The sequence below is a fragment of the Leptonychotes weddellii genome, chromosome 3 (genome assembly GCF_054177405.1).
Source record: "Leptonychotes weddellii isolate Sample4059 chromosome 3, ASM5417740v2, whole genome shotgun sequence".
Taxonomy (NCBI): domain Eukaryota; kingdom Metazoa; phylum Chordata; class Mammalia; order Carnivora; family Phocidae; genus Leptonychotes; species Leptonychotes weddellii.
The window spans coordinates 172,531,747-172,554,273 of NC_138371.1; the positions used below are offsets into that span (position 1 = coordinate 172,531,747).

The 22,527-nt window shown below is 41.4% G+C and overlaps 1 protein-coding gene across 2 annotated transcripts in view; it reads right to left on the reverse strand.

Annotated features, from left to right (window-relative positions):
* Nucleotides 1-22,527, reverse strand: part of LIG4 (DNA ligase 4) — a 71,466-nt gene that overhangs the window by 34,613 nt on the left and 14,326 nt on the right. Inside the window, exons 1-3 of one of the 2 annotated variants that reach the window (XR_014143907.1) lie at nt 18,641-19,420; nt 9,719-9,772; nt 7,525-8,002 (exon numbers count right to left, since the gene is read on the reverse strand). The gene's annotated coding sequence lies outside the window, so the exon portion shown is untranslated. Of the gene's footprint in view, nt 1-7,524; nt 8,003-9,718; nt 9,773-18,640; nt 19,421-22,527 lie in introns of those variants that run through there. The other variant, XR_014143906.1, reaches the window with a different exon arrangement.

Here is a 22,527-nt window from a genome sequence, read left to right on the forward strand (position 1 = left end):
TTCAACCCCTTTGGCCTAAACCTTGGTCATCAAGGCCTGTGGGCTGGAGCTGGTCCTTTGTTGGTGTTCTACCCATCCCTCAGCATATACTGGTCTGGCATACAGTCAGTACTCAGGAAATATTTTATTACTGAACAAATGGTAAATAAGAAAATTTATTTACTATTTATATTTTGGACAAAAAAAAAATGGTATAACATCAAAACTAAACACTATAGCACTTCCCGAAAGAGAGGACCAGCCCCAGGTAGATGTATGGATTGCGGGAGTCCATCTTGGCCATCCCCGTGGGTGCCTTCCTTCCAGGTGGGGCCACTGGCTGGCAGTCCTTCCATTCCTCCCCAAGCCAATCTGTCCATTTGTACAGAGAGACTTACTATGATAATAGTCCCCAAAGGATAATGGCTCAGCACAATGGCAGCTTATTTCTCAATCAGAAAAACAGTGTAGGATGGGTCATCCCAGTCACCAGGCAGCTTTCCTACCTGCGTTCATTCAGGATCCGGGTTCCTTCCTTCTGTGGCTCCTCTAGGGAGGGGGAGGGAAGGGAGGAGGTGGAGTTTCTGCTTCTAGAAACCCCTGGTTCTGCAATACTACACACCACTTGTGCTCACATTCTATTGGAGAACTAGGGAACATGGCCACACCTCATGCCGAGGGGCAGGGAAGTATAGACCCTCTCAGCTCCAGCACCCACCCATGGATGGACAACATGAACTGCCCCACTTTGCACGCTTACCACTGAGGAAGAATTAATCTAGAGGTTTCATTTCCAATAAGCTACAACAGCTCACTGAAGCTCACTGCTCTTCCTACCTAGTGGTGGTCTCATTTTTATCTGAAATCAGAACACAGGCCCGAAATGGAATTAGATCTATTACTAAACAGAAGGTGTGGTGGTGGGAATGTCAGAAAACCTTCCAAAATAATGCAGGACAAGTAGTTGACTTCCAGTTGTGTACCAAATCATCTTGGTTGAAATAGAAGATTCGGGCGCCTGGGTGGCTCAGTTGGTTAAGCGACTGCCTTCGGCTCAGGTCATGATCCTGGAGTCCTGGGATCGAGTTCCGCATCAGGCTCCCTGCTTGGCGAGAGTCTGCTTCTCCCTCTGACCCTCCCCCCTCTCATGTGCTCTCTGTCTCTCTCATTCTCTCTGTCTCAAATAAATAAAATCTTTAAAAAAAAAAAAAAGAAATAGAAGATTCTCGAAACTGTGTCCGAAGCATCTGAAACATATCCCCACTGCGAGTGTGAGCCTAAGAGACGGAACATGCTAATAAAACCTAACATTATCCCCATCTAAATAACTCCCTGTGGTGGAATTGCTTTAATTTCCTACATGAATGACTAGTCTACCCACAATAGGATATTAAAGCTTAGAATATTAGCACAGACACTTCACAGACCAAAGAAAATGCATCTTTCATTACAGTTGTGGCCCCCGTTCTAATGGGCATGTGATTCTCTGAGATTCGAGCATTGCAAGCCCCATGGCCCCCAGGGGGCGCTGTCGCCCAGCACCCCGTGCAAATACCCCAGGGTGGGCGATCTAAGCATCCTGGCCTGTATCACACAAAAGGTGACAGAATAATGGCCTCACGGTGAAATATTCAGCTTTGAAGCTAATAACAAACAGGAACACATTTCCTTTGCTTTTGTGCATTTTTCACTTACTTTCACTTGTGGATATGAAAAACCTCAAATGTGATGATTTAATAGAAATGGGAAATTTCAAAACACTGAAGTTTCCACAATTTGAACTTAGTACCTGCATGTTATGAAACTCTGTGATTAAATGCCTTAAAAGGTCAGGCCCACTGTGAATTTGAATGGGCATCAGAGCTTCCCCTGATTTTTCTAGGAATAGCTACAAGTTCTGAAGACAAAGCCAATAGTCGAAAGACAGGTATTTATCACACAACAGAACCTATGCAACGTGTTCTCCTGGAGAAATTTTAGAATACTCTTAAATACTTACAAAATGTCCTGAACATCATAACTGAATGACAGTTTAAATATATTCATAAATAAAATGGGACCTAATTATGCAATGTTTTTGCTCCAAATATTCTGCAAAACGAACAATTTTGTCAGTATGTAAATAATATAGAAACTCATGCAGATATTGGAGGTTTCCCTTGCCTTATATCAGGGGTTAAAATATGTCTGTGCGTCAGAATTATATGGTGAATTTTTTTTAAAGATTTATTTATTTATGTTAGAGCGAGTGAGTGGGAGGAGGGGCAGAGGGAGAGAATCTCAAGCAGATTCCCCGCTGAGTGCAGAACCTGACACAGGGCTACATCTCACGACACTGAGATCTTGACCTGAGGTGAAGCCAAGAGCCCAACGCCCAACCAACTGAGCCTCCCAAGCGCCCCTCTATGGGGAATTTCTGAAACTGTAGAGCCGAAGTCTCATGTCCAGAGTTTCTCATTCAGTGTGATGTTTGTGGAGCTTGAGAATTTGAATTTTATTTAACTAACACATCAGGCAATTGTGATGTAGCTGGGTCAGAGATCAGTGGATCACCGATAAGGGTTTTGAAAGATTTAGAACAGCACTCCTCAAACTTTCTCGGGTGTGCGAATCACCTGCTTCAAAGGATTGTTGCAAACACCACATAAGAACACACAGGACTTTGCACATCGTAAGCCTTAGCCAACGGTAGATGGGATTGTCTTCACTAAAGGCTAATGAAGAGTTAGAAAAAAGGAAAGACGTTCAACGACTGGAATAAACTGGAAAGAAAACGAGGGCTAACACGCAGGGAAAGAAGCGCTGATTAAAAGTCAGGTGGCGTTGTACACCGAAGGCTTCGCACTTCTGGGGCGAGCCGATCGTGATTAGGAAAGATGAATGACAAACAGCCTTCAAACAGGTCATCCTACTCCCCGTTTGCAAGTCTGAAAAAACAAGGAAAGCGAACATTTTCATTGTCTTGATCACTGTTCAATTCCCAGGAGCCACACTGTGCTCAGTATGCAGTTGATGCATAATAAATATTCGTTCCATCAGTGACGGGTTGATAAATATGATGCAGTATATGTACACAGTGGAATATTACTCAGCCGTAAAAAGAATTTAATCCTGCCATTTGGGACATTATGCTAAGTGAAATGAGTTAGAGAAAGACAACTTCTGTATGATCTCATTCACATGTGGAATCTAAAACAAACCAAAAACCAAGCCCACAGACACAGAGAACGTAACAGTGATTGTTGTGTGTAAGAGCTGAGGGTGGGGGGCCGGGGGGGCGGTCAAAAGGTACAAACATCCAGTTATAAAATAAGTAGTCATGGGGATGTGATGTACAGCATGGTGACTATAATTAATAATAATGTACTGCCTATTTTGAAAGCTGTTAAAAGAGTAAAACGTAAAAGTTCTTATCACAAGGAATAAAATTCTATGACTCTGTGTGCTGACAGATGCTAACGAGACTTCCTGCGGTGGTCATTTTGCAATATATACAGATAGCCAATCATTATGTTGTACATCTGAAACTAGTATCATGTTTATGTCGATTATACCTCAATTTATAAGTAAATAAACAAATAAATAAATATTTGTTGAGGGATACATATTGTTTACTTTTAATCAACTCTTGTGAAAAAAATCTCTTTCTTTAAATTCTTTCTGTGAATTGTACGAAAGCCACTTCCTTTGTGTATTTTCTACAAATGGCAATATTGCTTGATCAATAGATTTATACCTCAATTTATACAATTTATTTAAGCCATACAGAGTTCAGTTATCTTTCCTCCCTGAGTTCCTTTTTTACGTACAAATAAGAACTGATTATATCGGTCATCAATACACAGAAATGTAACAAGTAGCAAATCTACTCCTTATAGTTACTAAGTATAGAGTAACGGGCACTTCAGTTCGGCTTGGAGAAAGAGATAAAACATAAGATGCACTGGATACAGGTGTTACCAGAAACGATATTTTATCACATGACATGGCAGAAATACAAGGTGAACTGTAACTTGCACTTCCCCGGGCTGTACCAATCATGAGACAACAGCAAAAACTGGTAAGGCAAATACTACTCCTTTGTGCCCAGAGACCTTCCCTGTGCAGAACAAACAATCTGAGGTGGCCAATGGATTCTTGATTTTGGGACCCTCTGTGGCTCCCAGTCTCTCTCAGCCACAGACAGCCTTCCTGGTGCCGCCTGGTGTTATTGGGGCTGCTGCCGCCCCCACCTTTCAGCCTGACTCCCCGACTAGCCTGTGACCTTGCTCCACGTCTCCCTGTCCTTATCGTCTGGTGAGGCCGTTCCTCCTGTTAGTTAGTCAATCACCAAACATGTGTTGAGCTCTGTGCCAGTCACCAGGCCGGCTGCTGGGACAGTCCTGTGAGGAAGTGAGTCTGCGACCTGTTCCCACGGGAGCCGGAAAGCAGCAGAGAGAGCACGCTGTTCTCACTGCGGCAGGGAGAGCACTTCAGACGGGCAGTGAGGTAGCCCGAATTATTCCCTCTCTACCGTCCCTTCCACAAAGAGTGGTGATGGGCCTGGGGCTGGGTGACCTCCCAGTGTGTTTGCCGGAAGCATCTCCCCAGAGCTGAAGACCAGCCTATACCCCGGGTTCATCCAACTCTCTCCTGCCTCCCTGGGGTGAGTTTACTGCCCGCCAGGAAACTGTCTGAGAGATTTAACTCTGGGGCCTTGCTATTATTTCTCAGGGGTCTCATCTCTTCTCATTGGGCACATCAAGTACTCACAAAAAAAAGAAAATGCAGAAGCTCTCCACCACAATGTACAGTGCTCCCTAGGTATGAAGATGCAGCCATTTTTCTGCGTCAGTTTTAAAGGACAGACATGTGACTTCCACAGAGAAAACTAACTTAAGGTGGGGTTTCTAATAACTCCCCACCTGGCAATTCTGACCTCACCCCCAGGTCTAAAATCCAGTAGCAGAAACACTCAAAGTTTCAATACTCTTGTTTCCAAAGGGGGAAAAAAGCCCACAAAACATGTGGCAAACAGGAATAGTCATTCCTACTCCTTCTGGTATTTGGGGGAAAAAAATCAGTAAAATGAAGAAAGGTTGCTCCTTATGTCCAGTAGTCTACCCAGGAATGTATAATAACCCAATAAGCTACAAGGTGGGGTGTATGCAATGAACAAATGGCTATTTTAGACAGGCTACCAAGTCCCAGCTAAATGGTATTCTGTGGCCACACAGAGTAGTGGGTGAACTGCTGTGTGATGAGCGAATCTGAAATACTAAAGAGACCGGAATCAATTTAGAGCACGCACAAGCTAGTCACTGCCACGATGATAAAGCGGGTTCTGAACTGCAAGGTCTAAAACGGACCATGTGTAGATATATATTTTTCAATGTCAGTGACTCGGGACAGCATCCAGCCGATAAGTGACCTAGAATCCAGATGGCATGATGTGAAATCAGAATAAGTTTGGAAGAAAGGAAACAGAAATATTTAGTCTGTGCACAACAGTGAGAAAAATATGGCGAAAGACAAAACGAAACAAAAACTTGTTCTCCAAACAAACAAACAAACAAAACCCTGATCTAGAAGAGGAATCAGCTGGCCTGATGGTGGTAAGACCAGCTCATCTGCTGCTCAAATGAGCTAAAACCTCCAACCCCGCTGCCCTGTTTATCTCGGGCAAACCGCACCTGCCCACACAGGATTCTCAGTGTGGTGAAACTCGTGGGGATACTTTTAAACTTCTGCTGCTGTATGCCCTGAGCCCGGGAAGGATGCTATGGAACAAGGCTAACATTTAATATTTTTGGTCACTTCCTACTGACGGGACCTTTACTTGTCCTTTCTTTCTTCTCCCCCCACAGCTCTTTGAGGTTGGTGTCCCTATTCCCGGGTAAGAAAGTTGAGACGGTGAGAGGCGAAGCATCGTCCCCAAAGTAACAAGTAGGACTTCCCTACCAGGCATTCTGACTCCAGAACCCCAAATTTGAACCATTTCTTTGTACTTCTTTTTGAAAATCCTTCCCTGATCTCCAAGACTGGATTCGATGTCTCTCCTGTGGGCTCCTTCTCATCCTGAGTCACTCCATCCTCCTTTGATGTCATGGCCTGGCCCTGACATTTTGCTGAACCAAACTAGGAACTCTGAGGCAAGCACGGTGCTGACTACTGTATTATCAGTGCTATCCTACAACAGGCCTTCATTTATATTTCCTGAATTACTGAAAGACAGACATTTAAACCAGTGAATATTGAAACAGCAAGGCCAGGAGGAACGCCGACCCTTGATCTTGGCTCAGGTCTTGATCTCAGCATTGGGTTCAAATCCCACCATTGGGCTCCACAAAAAACCAAAACCAAAAAACAAAACAACAAGGCCAACAGAGGAAAATTCACTCCTGACCAGTGGGTGGCAACAGTGGACCCATATCAAAGGAATGACCCAGGCAACCTGCCCAGGTCCTTTCCTGCGGGGTGTTCAGCTGGGCTACCAGTTTTGCCAGAGGAAGTCATCTTATTGCATTAATAAACAGTTACTGTTACTCTTCTCTAGATGCCTTCCAGATTCGCTGCATTTCTTCCCAGCACCATAAAATCAGAACGGGTTTAATTATTCCATTTATAATACCACTTCTGCTGGATCTATTTCTTCACTAGCCTACCCTGTAAAATATTTATGTTCAAAGAACAGATAAAAGGTTTTATAGGTTTTATTCCTATAATTAAGCTATAGCTTAAATATATATATGACACATTCCCCAATTTGAAAGTATACGTTCCTATTCTGGAATATTTGTGGTTTGAAGAAATTGTGCCTATATGAGCAACAAGATGTTAGAGGAGAAGACTGACCGAAACTAGCAACCATTGCTGTTGAATGAGGACAATCTTCCCTTTAGATTTAACCACCATCAAAACATTCCAGAGAAGGGGGTGCTCTGCAGTATAATTAAGAATGTTCCTCCCACATTTATTTGCATAAACTCCCATTCCTTCTAATAAAACTATTTAGACTGGTGCTTCTTAGTGTTTAGTGTTACAGAGTTATATGCAAATCACCCAGGGAGCTGGGAGCTATTAACATGCAGCTTCTGATGCTGGGGTCGGGGCAGGTCCAGAAACCCTGCATTTCCAGCAAGCTCCCAGGGGAGGCTAGTGGCGCTGCCTCTGGACCCCCATTTCAGCAGGATCTGGAGTACAGTTATTTCCAGGACTTTAAAGACAAGAATGACCCGTGTCTGTGCTCATTAATAGGTACGCGATGGCCTCCAATCAAATCCTCAAGGCATGAATATTTCTTAAGTATGTTTTGACTTATCTTAATATACTTAGCTAAGTTATTATATTGAATATTTATGATAAATACAGTCATTTCCTGAAATTAATGCTGTAGCTGTTCCTCAATTTAAATCAAAGTGTACTATTTTAGTTCTCTCTGATCGCATGACAAACCCTCCCAGAACTTGGTGCCTTTAGACGGCAGTCATGTCACTCTGTCCCGGGGTTTTGTGGGCCAAGAGTTCAGACAGGCGCTGCCTGGGGTCACCAGGGGTCTGCACTCACGTGTCTGTAGGGCTGAGCTCAGCTGGGTCGCTCTCCCGTTCCTGGGTCTCAGGGTCCCTCTGGATGGTCTCTTCAGTAGGGCAACTGCACGTCTTCCAGACTGGTTCAGGATTCAGGATCAGGGTAGAAGCGGCCAGCCCTCGTAAGAAAGAGCCATGAAACTAGGGTGGCATCGCTTCTACCAAAGTCTCTCAGTCCAGACCATCAGAGGCCCGCCCGGGCTCTGAGGAAGGAGCAATAGCCCCTCCCTGGCCACAGGGAGAATGTCGAGGAACTTGCAGCCATCAGGAGTCTCCCACAGTTAGTTAATATCGGCGAGCAGGGGCGCCTGGGGGGCTCAGTCAAGCGTCTGACTTTTGATTTCGGCTCAGGTCATGATCTCAGGGTCTCGGGAGCTAGCCAGCGTTGGGCTCCCTGCTCAGCAGGAGTCTGCTTGTCCCTCTCCCTCTGCTCCTTCCCCTGCTTGTGCACACTCTCTCTAAAATAAATAAATAAATAAATAAGCAAATAAATAAATAAATAAAATCTTAAAAACTATATCAGCAAGCAAATCAACACCATGGAGTCAGGACATGTCTGTGTATTTGTGTGAAGGGGTAGGCAGGACTGGAATACTTCTATTGACTTCTTTCCCCCGTAAAATTGGTCATATTTTCAACTAGGCTTTCTTTGCATCTCTCTTCCTTTCACTTGGAAACCACTATAGAAACGTAAAGATGGATGGAGATTAAGATGGACCCGCTAATGCCCCCACAAGCCTTGACTTTGAACACATTTTTCTCTTCCTCCTTCTTTACGCCTCCCCCTCCACTTCACCTGTTTTTCTGTAGAATCCTGTGTTCTAGGAACTCGGTCTCCATACTTACTAGCAAGACTCGGATGGTCAGCGGCACCAGTGACGGTCATGAGACCACCTTGAAGACGTGAGGACCGCGGCTGGCAGGACTCTCGAAACCGCCCAGGCCCTGCATTTTCCTATAAAACCCTCAGCCTCTTACCCCACAGCCTCCTTTGCTTGGCAAAGTCATAAAACCGTCTTTCCTGTTCCTCTTTATCCCCAAGCTCTGTCTCCGTGTTGTAGTTTGGCTCCGGAGCCCAGAGGTCAGTTTTCGACCACAACTGGACTATTGCATTCATGAGATGGAACACAGGTTTGCTGATATGTTTGTTAGTACTGAGAAATGTACACGATGTCTCTAGGTTTCAATTTTCTTATTATTAAATTAAGAGTAAGAACTTAAATGATTGCTAAGCCTCCTTAGAACCCTGTGATTCTAACATATTAATCTATTTTGTCACCTCGTGTAATATACTTGCAGTATTAAGAATATTTAGGGCGCCTGGGTGGCTCAGTTGGTTAAGCAACTGCCTTCGGCTCAGGTCATGATCCTGGAGTCCCAGGATCGAGTCCCGCATCGGGCTCCCTGCTCAGCAGGGAGTCTGCTTCTCCTTCTCCCGCTCCCCCCTCTTGTGCTCTCTCTCTCTCAAATAAATAGGTAAAATCTTAAAAAAAAAATAAAAATAAAAATAAAAATAAAATAAAATAAAATTAAGAATATTTAATAGTGGGATGCCTGGGTGGCTCAGTGGTTAAGCATCTGCCTTTGGCTCAGGTCCCAGGGTCCTGGGATCGAGCCCCGCATCGGGCTCCCTGCTCGGCCGGAAGCCTGCTTCTCCCTCTCCCACTCCCCCTGCTTGTGTTCCCTCTCTCGCCCTGTCTCTCTCTGCCAAATAAATAAATAAAATCTTTAAAAAAAAAGAATATTTAATAGTCAATGTTTCAGAAGCACACCAATCCAAACCAAAAACGCACATATAGATGTATATGTATATAATTATACATATATACATTTACCTATTTACACCCTAACTCTCTGCCTTGTCTTTATTTCCTGTAAGTGCTTCCAGACCTTCTGCATAATTTATTGCTTATTTAAAGATTTACTACTTTAATTATAGACATCCTCTCTCTTTGAAAATTCTTTAGCTGTTTAGGGAAATCTTACAGCTCATTCGAACCTATATAATTTATTTATATAATATAATTTAAAAGCTTAATCAAAACATTCCTCAGTCCAAGTTATTGTTGGCAATGTTAAATCTTCTGACCTTTTTATATTTCCTATAAAACATTCTCAACTAGCTATAATTTTCAAAGAGTTAGAGCAGAAAAAAAAATCCATCCATCTATTACCTCTAGACAGCTCTAAAGATGAGAGATTGTGAATCTTGGGGTTGGCATTCAGACCTAGAAGAGGGAGGGAAAAGGTTTACTTTATCATAAAAATGTCACGGAACTTTCTAGACATTTCTTTGAAAGTGCTGGTACATGTTGATTTTTCCAGGGAGTTAAAAAAATTTTTTTTGTAACACAGGCCTCCAAAAGAAGAGGACTCAGTCAGGAGACAAGTACATCCTCAGGTATGTTAGGGACAGGGGAGGAGAGATGCTGGATGAGAATAGAATACAAAGCGAGAGAGGACAGGCCAGCAGAAGGAAGGGAGAAAATAGCAGGGTCTGTAGATTTGGGACAAACCCTCATGGAAAGCAGGGACTTGCAGCTCCAGCCCAGATTTTCACACAGTATATCTGCCCAGAGTAAATGTCCTAAATGTAAAATGGAAACCTACTTAAGATAGTTCTTAAATATACATGGTTTCATCCCCCCAGATGAACAGTACCTGTATGGACTGAATTGTGTCCCACCCCCCAAATTCCTATTTTGAAGCCCTAACCCCCAGTACCTCAGGACGTGACTATATTTGAGACAGGACCTTTAAAAATGTGACTTAGATAAAATGAGGCTGTTTGGGCGGGCCCTAATTCAATCTGACTGATGTCCTTCTAGGAAGAAAACTTGGGACACAGAGGACACCAGGGATGCGTGTGCTGAGGAAAGACCACATGAGGACATAGCAACCACCAGCCAAAGAGAGAAGCCCCAGGACAAACCAAACCTGCCCACACCTTGACATTGGACTCCTAGCCTCTGGAACTGTGAGAAAATACATTTCTGTTGTTTAAGCGCCCAAATTTGTGGGATTTTGTGATGGCAGCCTGGAAAACCAATATAGGGTACAAAGTCTACTATGCTCTCCCCAGTAAATCTTACGGCCATTTCTATTTAAAAGATTGGAAAATAGTAAGTAACAAATAATTTCCTATCATACCTGCTTTCTTATCTCACCTGTTTAAAATGTAGTATCCCTTGGAGACGAACCATGAGAGACTATGGACTCGGAGAAACAAACTGAGGGTTCTAGAGGGGAGGGGGTTGGGGGATGGGTTAGCCTGGTGATGGGCATTAAGGAGTGCACGTTCTGCATGGAGCACTGGGTGTTATACGCAAACAATGAATCATGGAACACTGCATCAAAAAATTAATTAATTAATTTAAAAAAATGTAGCATCCCTTGAACATAGGGTGATACCTAATACAGGTGGTTCTCTTGTTTTCCTTGATATTGCCTTTTACTGACACATCTGCGCAAGCCAATTTCCGTTGATGCACCTAGGGGAGGAGAAGCTTTCAGAGACACCAAGAGCCTGGACGATGAAGCCGGAGCCGAGAAGGCTTTATTTTACAAGAGGTCTCTCAGGAGTGAGGGATCTGTGTGTGTTTGGAATGTGTTTTCAACACTCAGCCAGGCCTTGACAACGCTGCCCTAGGCTTCACTTTCTGCTGGTTCAGAGCCTTGAGGTCAGCCACGGGGAGAGCTTGGGGCCTTTCCAGGTTGTTTCTGAGGACACGCCCGCCCGGGTATGGATTCTAGACTCCCTAGAATATGTGGGAGTTTTTCAAAGTCCCCTGTGGACATCCACTTTCCTTGCTATTTAGTGTTTTCCCTTCCTTTTAGGTTTTTGGTTAGCTTGCAGTTTGTCCCAATGTCATCCCAGCTCGAACAGATGTAACATCAAACAGTTGCCCCGACTGTTTCCCGTCAAGGCCCCCAGGGAAAAGCTTTTTACCTGGGCCCTCTCTGAGTCTAGTAAAATTACAATCAGCCTTACAGCTGGGTTTTCCAGGGAGCTGCCAGATAGGCCGAATCATGACAAGTCTCTGACAAAGGTTTTGCCCTGGACCCTCTGGCGGCCACTGGTTTCCACTGTAACTGTGGATGCTGGTTTTTAGCGTTGCCGTGGAATTAGGGAGAGGGTAATGGGAATAGGGCAAGTTAAGACACCACAGAGCTCACCAGTCTTAACAAAATCAAACTGTTTTTCTTAAATAAACGTCCCCTAGATTTTTGTAAGCCTGAGTGCAAATTAATTACCAGAGTGCTTTAAAAAAAAAAGTTGGCTTTGACAAGTTTTGCCAGTTTTCTTATTGCTTTTATGGAGGAGAGGCTTCTGAAGCAAGTTACTCTGCCTTTCTCAGTGATATCACTTGATGTCATATCTAATTTTGTATTAATTTTTTAAAGGGGCACCTGGCTGGCTCATTCGGAAGGGCATGTGACTCTTGATCTTGGGGTAATGAGTTTGAGCCCCACGTTGGATGTAGAAATTGCTTGGATAAATAAATAAATTAAAAAAAATTTTCTTATAGAAGAGCTGGAAAATTGTATAAGCTTGGGACACCTGGGTGGCTCAGTCAGTTAAGTGTCTGCCTTTGGCTCAGGTCATGATCCCAGGGTCTTGGGATTGAGTCCCACATGGGGCTCCTTGCTCGGCGGGGAGTCTGCTTCTCCCTCTGCCTGCCACTCCCCCTGCTTGTGCTCTTTCTCTCTGACAAGTAAATACAATCTTTAAAAAAATTGTATAAGCTTTAAGCCTCCACAAAAATGAATCTGTCCCTGGTGCCAAGCAGCTGTTTTAAGTCCTTTACAGGTATTAATCTAATCTTCACCACAATCCCTTGAGGGAAGCCCATTATCATCACGATTCTACCTAGAAGTGGAGTTCAGCTCAGAGCTAGCAGAGTGAGCAGCCCAGAGTCATCCTGCCAGCAATACTAGACTCAGAGCCCAGCATGAACCACTGCACGAATACACCTTAAAATTGGTAGCAGGTGCTTCCTGTCTTCCACAATTCCCAGGCCCCCCTCCAATCACATACAAACCATCTCCTTTCTGTGGTTAGTTTTTGAATATGTTCTAGAGTTAACTTCGATGCTTCCCTCTGCTGATTCCTTGTTAGCTTAGATATCTGTCTATCTATCTATCTATCGATCCATCTATCGATCTATTTTTTTGCCTTTGAAATTAGACATCATTGTCCCACCAGGGAGTTTGTTTTTATTTTTCTAAATCTCTATTAAAAAGTATCAGTTTCATAAATTATTCATCAGCAATCCTATGAAATAATATTTATTTACCAACTTTTCAACACTGTAACTATTTCTTTTTTTGTTTTATTTATTTTTATTTTCTATTTATTTTACACTACTTGGATAAAAATATAAGTATAAAAGTAAAATAGTACAATAATATCTAATCAGCTAACCAGCAGGTGTTTGCTATGTATCTCTATGACTTATAACTGAAGCAGGAAAAATCCCCTGAAAATGTAGGTAAAATTTTGCATTTCCCTGAAAGCTCTACTAAAGACTGCTATAACTATAGTAAAACAGGGGGATCAAGTACCAATTTGTTTGGTTTGGGCTAAAAACACAGGAGGATTTCAGAGAGGGAGGGGTTAGAGGAAGGTGCAGGGCAGGTAAGGGTGGGAATGAACCATGAAAATAGGATGGACATGGAAAGGCAGAGAGGGGGCCAGGGGTGCTCCAAGATCTCTGTGAACACAGGCTAGGCTATAAATAACAATAATGCATATATCTTTCCTGTCTTTTGTGTAGAAATCATTTATTAAAGATTGATGGGCAGTGGAAAGCTTGTTAACTAGAACAAAGGTTTCCTGTTGAGAAACAGAAGCACAGTGTGAGTGTTGACAAGCCCAGGGCATCTCCCGAGATCAGGAAGTAACGTCCTACGGTGTCTCAGGACCAGGCTGTGATGTTTTCTACTTGTTCTCTCTCTCCTTTTATTTGTGGTCCTTCATAGGCACAACATGTGAGCTGATGTTTTATTCACAGAGGAGTGCTAAACTGCACCCAGCCATTAAGCTCATCCTAAAATTTCTGGAGACAGACCTGAAGAAATCAAGAATCTTGTGATTCACTTATAATGCATTTTTTTAAAGATTTTATTTATTTATTTATTTATTTATTTATTTATTTATTTATTTATTGCCCGTGTGCAAGCCAGGGGTGGGGCAGAGGGGGGGAGAGAGAGAGAGAGAGAGAATCTCAAGCAGGCTCCACACTCAGCATGGAGCCTGTTGTGGGGCTTGATCTCAGGACCCTGAGACCATGACCTGAGCCGAGAGTCAGTCACCGAACTGACTGAGCCACCCAGGTGTCCATCGTGCGTTTGATATACATCCTCAGCTTCCTAATTTATGGCTCCTGTCACCAACACAAAGGGCACCTGGTGAATTTCTACTTCTTATCTTTACTCTAATACATTGTGCTACAAAATCGATTCTTTGTCTAAAGAAAGCAGGAAAAAAATGTGTCTGTGAGGCTCATTCTCACAGTCCGCCTTGGGTGGCCTGGGCCCAGCTGCTAGGCTCCCGATCCCGCCATCCCCACGTGGAGTCAGCAACACTGCCATATCAGTCAGAGCTGGATTGGACCCACCAAGTTAGGATTCGAATCAAACATAACTCCTGTCTTCCCACTAAGTAAAAACTTGTGAATTGAATGCAGGAATCATTAGAAAGGAATAAATGTCTGAAAAGTTAAATTAGCCAGGAGGGAAAAAAAATGGACATATCTTATGAATGCCAATAGGAGAAAAAAATAAGATCTCTGATTTCAGTGTTCAGTTTTCATTGAACACAGTGTTCAGTGTTTCATTTTTAAGTCCATACTAATTTCATTTCACTGGAACTTTTCCCTCAGTACAAAAGTACTGGAGAACTCAGAAAAACACAAAGAAAAAATAGGAGTCATAAGGACGGCACTTACATATATTTGGTGGTCCTATTTTGATACAAGATCTATAAGGTTATATTTTTTTCTATGCATTTAAAATATACTTTAAAAAAATTGCATACTGTATATATATTTCATACATTGCATGCCATGAAATTTCCTCCCTCGTTAATTTAACAGTTGCCTACCATATCCTTATACGAAGCACTCTATTTACCTAACCTCCCAGATTGTTTCCAATTTTTTTCTGTTGCAAATAATAATATGATGAACATCCTTGCACATCCATCCAGCCATATATATTGGATTTCACTTTGAAGAGGGACGCTAACCGAGAACTGGATCATTCTCACTATGTTCAAAGAAAGGAATATGATTAAAATTATGCATATCATCTCCACCTCTCCCATCAGGTATTTGATGGTAACTGATAATTAGCAAGTGCTCCTACAGTGATCTCATTTACTCTAATTAACAGAATCAGATAAGGTTGAAATTTATTGTCCTATTCAGTGAATCGTGAGTCTGGCAGCTGCTATGACCGAGGCAAGCATTAACACCCGGGTGTTAACAGATTGTCTGAAAAAGTATTTTGCTGATTATCTCCTAATGAACTTATTCTTAAGAGACGATGTTGTAAGAAGTACAGGACCAAGTTTCTCCACTGAGAAAAGTTTAACCTGATTTTGCATTGGGATTTCTGAAACAAAAGGGGAAGCTCCTTCAATTAATAAATGTACATTACGGCCCAGGGTGCGCTGGAGAACAGGCATTCTGAGACATGCTGCGGTGAAGGAAACTGGTATCTTCTCCAAGTGTGTCCTCGGTTTGGTGGGGCAGAGAAAGGCAGCACTGACTGTGCGCTTTAAGTTTCCATCTCATCCTTAATCTGGAGCATCCATTTTGGATGAGCGAGATCTTATCTTTTAATCTATATTTACAATAAATGGACCAATATCCAAGTGTGGTCACTGTCATGGCAATAATAACAAGGAAAGAAAGTGGTAGGTCTCTTGTGGTTAGACAAGGTTTTCCTTTCTTTTTTTAAGTTTTTACTTAAATTTCAGTTTGTTGATATACAGTGTAATATTAATTTTAGGTACACAATATTATGATGCATCACTTTCATACATCACCTGGTGCTCATCACAACAATTGCGCTCCTTAATCCCCATCTCCCGCCCACCTACCCCCCCCCCCATCAGGTTGTTCTCTACAGTTGAGAGTCTGTTTCTTGATTTGTCTCTCTCTTTTTCCTTTGTTTGTTTGTTTCTTAAATTCCACATATGAGTAAAATTGTATGCCTGCCCAGTCCTTCCCCAGAAAACACACTCAGCATCTCCCTATCCCACCACCAGAGTTCTGACATCTATCTGTGAGCATCTGGGCTTTATCTTGATTTATTTTGTGCTTGTATTAGCAAGAGGTGTCCTAAGGTCTCAGAAAAGCCTAAGAGAGGTGAGTTTTGGGGGCCTGGGACTGTTCAAAAATGTTTCTGTATCAATTAATGGTAACAGTTTCTTCACTTTACGTGGAGCTTAGAGAAGTTTTCATAGGAACACTCTACTTTTGGATATTGGGGGAAACCTGTATGAGTTCACTAGTCTCTATGTCCCTTAAAAAAATACAAATGTTAAAAGAATTTCCTCAGTGCCCTGCAATTCTCTGAGATATAATCAGAAGGGGAAAAAAGGGGGGGGAAACTCTTAGAAAAGAAAACACATTTTTTTTTAGTAGGTTCCATGCAGAGTGTGGAGCCCAGTGTGGGGCTTGAACTCACAACCCTGAGATCAAGACCTGAGCTGAGATCAAGGGTTGGACACTTAACAGACTGAGCCACCCAGGTGCCCTGAAAAGGCATTTCTATGCATATCAGAGTTTCATATTCTCATGGGCTGATATACCATCACTTAGTAATCAAACTTCTGTTAACATTTATTTCTTCTCCTTCATCATAGTAATTTTACAGTAACTATCCTTGTAAATGTGTCTTTTGTATATGTGTAACAACATCTGTAAGGTAAATCCCTGGAAACTGAATAACTTGGGCAGAACATAAATGCATTTTAAATTTTGGTAGGTACTGTCACTTGCCCCCATAGAGGATTAATATATACATGATATAAATAAATATGTGCATTAAAAAGCATAAGAATATGTTTTCTCACATTCTTATCAAAACAAGATATCAAAGTTTTGGTTTATAAATTTTATAGCAAAAAGAAAAATACATTTTAGTATGTCTTTGTTATGGATGAGCAATCTATCTTTTTATGAGTTTAATAGCTGTTTTCTTTCACCTATATTTTTGTGTTTTTGAACTTTTTATATAAAGTCATATTTATTTCTTATGTAGATGATAGCCTTTCTTACAGAAGCTCTTCATATCATAAAGAAAAAAGTCATTTTTCTACTATTTCATCACAAATATTTTCCCTCCTAGGCCCCCTCTTTGACTTATTTATGGTATTTACTGCAGAGTATTTTTATAAATTTTGTAAATTAAATTCAGCAATCTTTTCTTCTCTGGTTTCTATTTTGTTTTTGTTTTCAATACGTAAGACACCCTTCTCCTAAATTTGTATTATTTGTATGGCTTTATTTTCTTACTTTTATTTTATTTTTAAATTTTTATTTTTTTAAATGTTTATTCATTTGAGAAAGAGAGAGAGAGAGTGAGCGTGAACAGAGGGAGGGTGCAGAGGGAAAGAATCTCAAGCAGTCTCCCCGCTGAGGGCACAGCCCTAACTCGGGGCTTGATCCCAGGACCCTGAGATCATGACCTGAGCCAAAATCAAGAACCAGCACTTAGCTGACTGAGTCATCCAGGTGCCCCTGGTTTTTACTTTTAAATATCTGGTTTGTATGAAATATATTTGGTTTAAGCGGTGAGGTTTCCAAATTGACTATTTTTCTCTAGATGACTACATAGTTGTCTCCAAACTATTTATAAAATAATCCATGTTTTGGGGTGCCTGGGTGGCTTAGTCGGTTGAGCCTCCCACTCTTGATTTCAGCTCAGGTCATGATCTCAGGGTCCTGGAATCGAACCCCACATCTGGCTCCACACTGGGCAGGGAGTCTGCTGGAAATTCTGTCTCTCCCTTGGTCCTTCTGTCCCTTCCCCCCACCCCATACACTCTCTCTCTAAAATAAATAAATAAATCTTTTTAAAAAATGCATGCTTTCCCCCATTGACATGCAATGTCGCCTTTATTTTACACTGAAGTTCACACATGGTCTCCATCAGAATTCGACAAAGCTAAAACCCACAGTTCAGGTTTATGCCTTTTCAAGGCTAGCCACCCCAGATTTACCCCAGTAGGTCACCAACAAATACTTTTATTCAGACTGATGCTGAGTTAAAGATAACATTGTTATGTAAATGTGCAGGTTTAGACTCTGCTCTAACAGGAGAATGTCACATTAGGTGAGATGAAGAGCTATTTTGAAATTTAAAAACATTTATTCAGTGGAAGTGTAAAACTGTATTTATGACATAATTTATACTTCATACCTACAGAAAAAAGCATATTGTATTATACCAATGTCCTGGTTTCTTGAGGTTTTTGCAAACTGTTTTATTGCTTTCATTTTATCAGACAGTCTAAATTACACAGTGACTCATGGGTCAGAGAAAATGTTTATAAATATAATAATATAATTTTTCCTATGAATTATTTTTGTTTCTTCATAATCATTAAAGTTGTATTATGGATTCTGGCTACCACCCTCCCTTGCTATATATAGTGTTGCAAGGTTGGAAGAAGTTTACTCCAATTTAGCAAACAGACCCCAAAGCAAAACCTATAGTTTTCTTGATTTTAATGAGCCAATTCATACACAGTCATATCCCAGCCATCTAAAGTTGGCTTACGTCCCTGATGCCTATCTTTCTCATTATAAATGTTCCAACTTATCAAAAATCATTCAGTATCGCTCAGGTCTTTGAGGTTTGCCTGGGCTAGTGAAGGTCACAGCAAAGGTCTTCCGGAATGGTGATTAATAATAAATAGCATTTACGTAGGACTTTACATCTTCAAAGGGCTTTGCAAACACTAATTAACCCGCATACTAACCCCTTTAAAAGAAATAAGCAGGAATGAGCATTTGTTTTATGAATGAAAAACTGACTCGCAATAAAGCTGTGATTATGGCTGGTCTGAAGGCATTACTCACGAATAATATAATGTCTTCTCCCATCACATTTCACATGATTCTGGAACAACTTTCGCCACTTCAACACGATGGAACCTTTCATCTGGTTAATTGCTGTGGGGGACTCTCCTGTTCACTGCGGGCTATGTAACAGGAGCACCCTTTGGCCCCACCATACGGCAGTTGCGCTTCCCCAGTCTTGACAATCAAATCGCCTCCAGATGCTGCCCAGCCCCGGGGCTGGGGGCAGGAGGGTGTGTAAAAATCATCCTCAGTTGTGATCCGCTATGTAGAAGAAAGGGCAAAGAATGACTGACTGCCTGTTGGAAGGTTTTCGCTTCCAAGAACAGTTCTTTTCTCCAATTCACATTCTGTTATTACCATGTATCACAGAACCCCTGCACCTGTTATTTCCCTTCCTACCTTACGGACAAAATAATACCCTATATGATGCAGTGTTCCAAGCATTGTTCTAAGACACATCCATGCACACGGGCATGCACATGCGTGCACACACACACATACACTTAGTCCTCAAGACAACCCGATAAATTAGGTGCTGTTCTTACCCTGTTTTATACAAGAGGAAATGAAGGCACAGAAAAGTTGCATTGCTCTCCCAAGTACAGAAGTCTGAATTCAGGCTCGGGCCCCTTGTGTCCAGAGTCTGTGCTCTCAACCGCTAAATTATACCTGTATGTTTTTTGTTGTTTTTTTTTTTCCAGCAGAGACTCTTTAAGCAGTGAACACCACTGATGTCCTAAGTGTCGGTATAAAGTCTCTTCAAAACAACAGTGATACTACACATAAGGAAGGAAGAAAGTTTCAAAAAAAAAGAAAGTAGTGAAGCAACACTGTGTTGTTGTACTCCAAATATATTTATGACCCTCCATAAACACAAGACACACTAGAGCATAAGAGATTCATGCAGCATTCTTCAGATCCTCAAAGAGCTAACAAAAAATAACATCAGATAAATAGATGTTAAGGCAGAAAATTATAAGGAGCACAAAATTGGTAAGTTCCTGGGTGGTAGGGAGGAGATGCATATGACTAGGGAACTGGGGCAGATCACATGATAAAAATGGCATGTCAGCTCTTCAAAGATGAATAGGATCTAAAATTGGGGGATTGTCATGGCAGGTGCTCAAAGAGAGCATTTCGGAAGAGAAAACAGGGTATTCGTGGAGGGAGAAAGGGCAAAGTGTAGTAAGTCAGTGTGGCTGGAATTGGCTAAGCAGAGAAAGACAAGATTGAAGTCAGGATTTAAATGTGTTATAATCAATTTGGATTTTTTTTTCTAGTAAGCCTTACAGAGCAAATGGAGGACGAGGAAGTATTTCTTTAATGCCTCCTTCTGCACTAAACACCGCTAGCACTTTGACATAAATTCCTTACTTAATTACCGAAGGTTTTCAGGAAGAGGAGACCATGATGAGACGTGTACCAGTCATCTATTGCTGCATTTCCAGCTGGAGGCTCAAATGGAAAAGGATTTGCCTCCCCACTGTCACGGCTGTGGCAGCATCAGCTCCTCGCAGCTGCAGGACCCTTGAGGTCTTACTTCCGTGAAAGTCAGCAAAGACAGAAAGAGGGACAAGAGATGGAAAGAGGGAGAGAGGGAAGAGGAAGAGGGACGCAGGGACGAAGGGAGACAGAGAGGCTAGGGAGAGTCTGCTAGTAAGACTGAGACTTACACAATGTCATGTAATCATGTGTGCCATTTATCATCTTTGTCATTTCCTCCTGATAAGAAGTAAGTCACAGGGCCTGCCCACAATCAAGGGGAGAAGATTGTACAAGGATGTGAAGACAATTATGCAGGGATCATGGGGATCACCTTACACTGTGACCACGAAAGTCCATCCTCTGACCCTCAATGATTCTGTCTCTCTCCCATGTGCAAAATACATTTGCCAAATGAAAGCACTGTAGCTATTTCTAAGCTTTTTAATCTATGTAGCTAAAAATATACTAATAAATTGCTAGAATCAGGGTGCCTAGTTGGCTCAGTCAGTTAAGCATACAACTCTTGATTTTGGCTCAGGTCATGATCTCAGGGTCATGAGATCAAGTCCTGCATTGGCCTCCACGCTAGGCATGGAGCCTGCTTGAGATTCTTTCTCTCCTTCCCCTGCCTCCCCTCCCCCACCACTCTCTTGCTCTCTAAAAGAAATTGCTAGAATCTCACTTAAAGAAGGAATTTAAATTACTTTTTAATCTACTTCAAAATGTTACATTTGCGATCATGCCTGTGAAAGAAAAGATGCAAGAATGACAAAACTAGTTAATCTACAGATATATCAAAAATCCTACTGGGGCACCTGGGTGGCTCAGTCAGTTAAGCATCTGCCTTTGGCTCAGGTCATGATCCCAGAGTCCTGGGATTGAGCCCTGCGTCAGGCTTTCTGCTCAGTAGGGAGCCTGCTTCTCCCTCTCCCTCTGCCCCTGCTCATGTGCTCTCTCTCTCTTACTCACTCTCTCAAATAAAAAAATAAAATCTTTTTTTTTAAAAAGAGAGAAAATCCCAGGCGCCTGGGTGGCTCAGTCGTTAAGCATCTGCCTTCAGCTCAGGTCATGGTCCCAGGGTCCTGGGATCGAGTCCCGCGTCGGGCTCCCTGCTCAGTGGGAAGCCTGCTTCTCCCTCTCTCCCATTTACCCTGCTTGTGTTCTCTCTCTGGCTGTCTCTCTCTGTCAAATAAATAAATAAAATATTTAAAAAAAAAAAAAGAAAGAAAGAAAATCCTACTGATAAGTTTGTAATTATCATCATGAAGTTTATATTTTTTTCTAGCAAAAAGAATCCATTTAAAAAAATACTTTAACATGTTATCCCATTTTTAATATGTTGTGCCACAGTTTCATAAAAGTTTGACTTGTCCTTTGACATTATTTATATCACTACTATTTAAAAATTATTATTTAATTCCAAGAAGAAAGGAAGAGATGGGATAAAATTACCATGACATATAAAACCAGTAAGGTCTACTAGCAGAGTGAAAATTATAGGGGTAACTGCATTTCATGGTAGAAATAATAGGATGCCTTGCTTTGGTTTGACCCAGGTCTATCTTGATGTATTTGGAATTAAAATTCTATTTAAAAAACATACACAAATTTTTAGGTTAGCATCAGCAGGCTCTGAAAATCAGTAAGTATACAGGTCTAGACAGATATTTCACACATTTCTAAAGAATCTTCTTTGCATGACTTTTAACAGTATTTGTAGTTACTAGTGAATTCTAAAAAATATACATAAGAAATGAAAGCCTCCAGGATGCGAGCCATCTGTCCTTACATGACATTCATACATCTTTTTATGTCATTTGCCCAAATCAAAATTTCTAATATTGTTGGCATTTGGGTAATAGTCTAAAGAAATACAAGCAAGCATATGTCTTTTATAAATATGTGAAAATAGTCTTTACTTAACACTACTGAGGTCTTCAGCCAATGTGATCTTTTTATATATATATATATATATATAATATAGTTCTAAAAGTATAAGAGGGTAATGTTAAGAATTAATACCTCCTTAATAGAATACATATTTGGCTATTTTTCATTAATTATCTAAACAATAGGTTCCAAATAAAGAGATATCCCCAACACATTTAGGATCATTAATTTAACCTAGAAAGTTAAATTTTAAGAATTTAAAGTTATATAACATATTCTAAACCATATTTCATGTTTCATGGTGTCTATTATTTTTATGTTACTTTTCAATCCCCAAATTTGTTATATTGCTTGAGACATAGTATGTATTGAAGACCATTCATTGAATTAAATTTTACATAGAATCAGGTCATTATCCTACTGTCACTACAACTTCCCATAGACATGAAAAGGCTTTTAATAAATTCAACCAGTACATGATAACCCTAAATGAAAGGTTACAAACACGT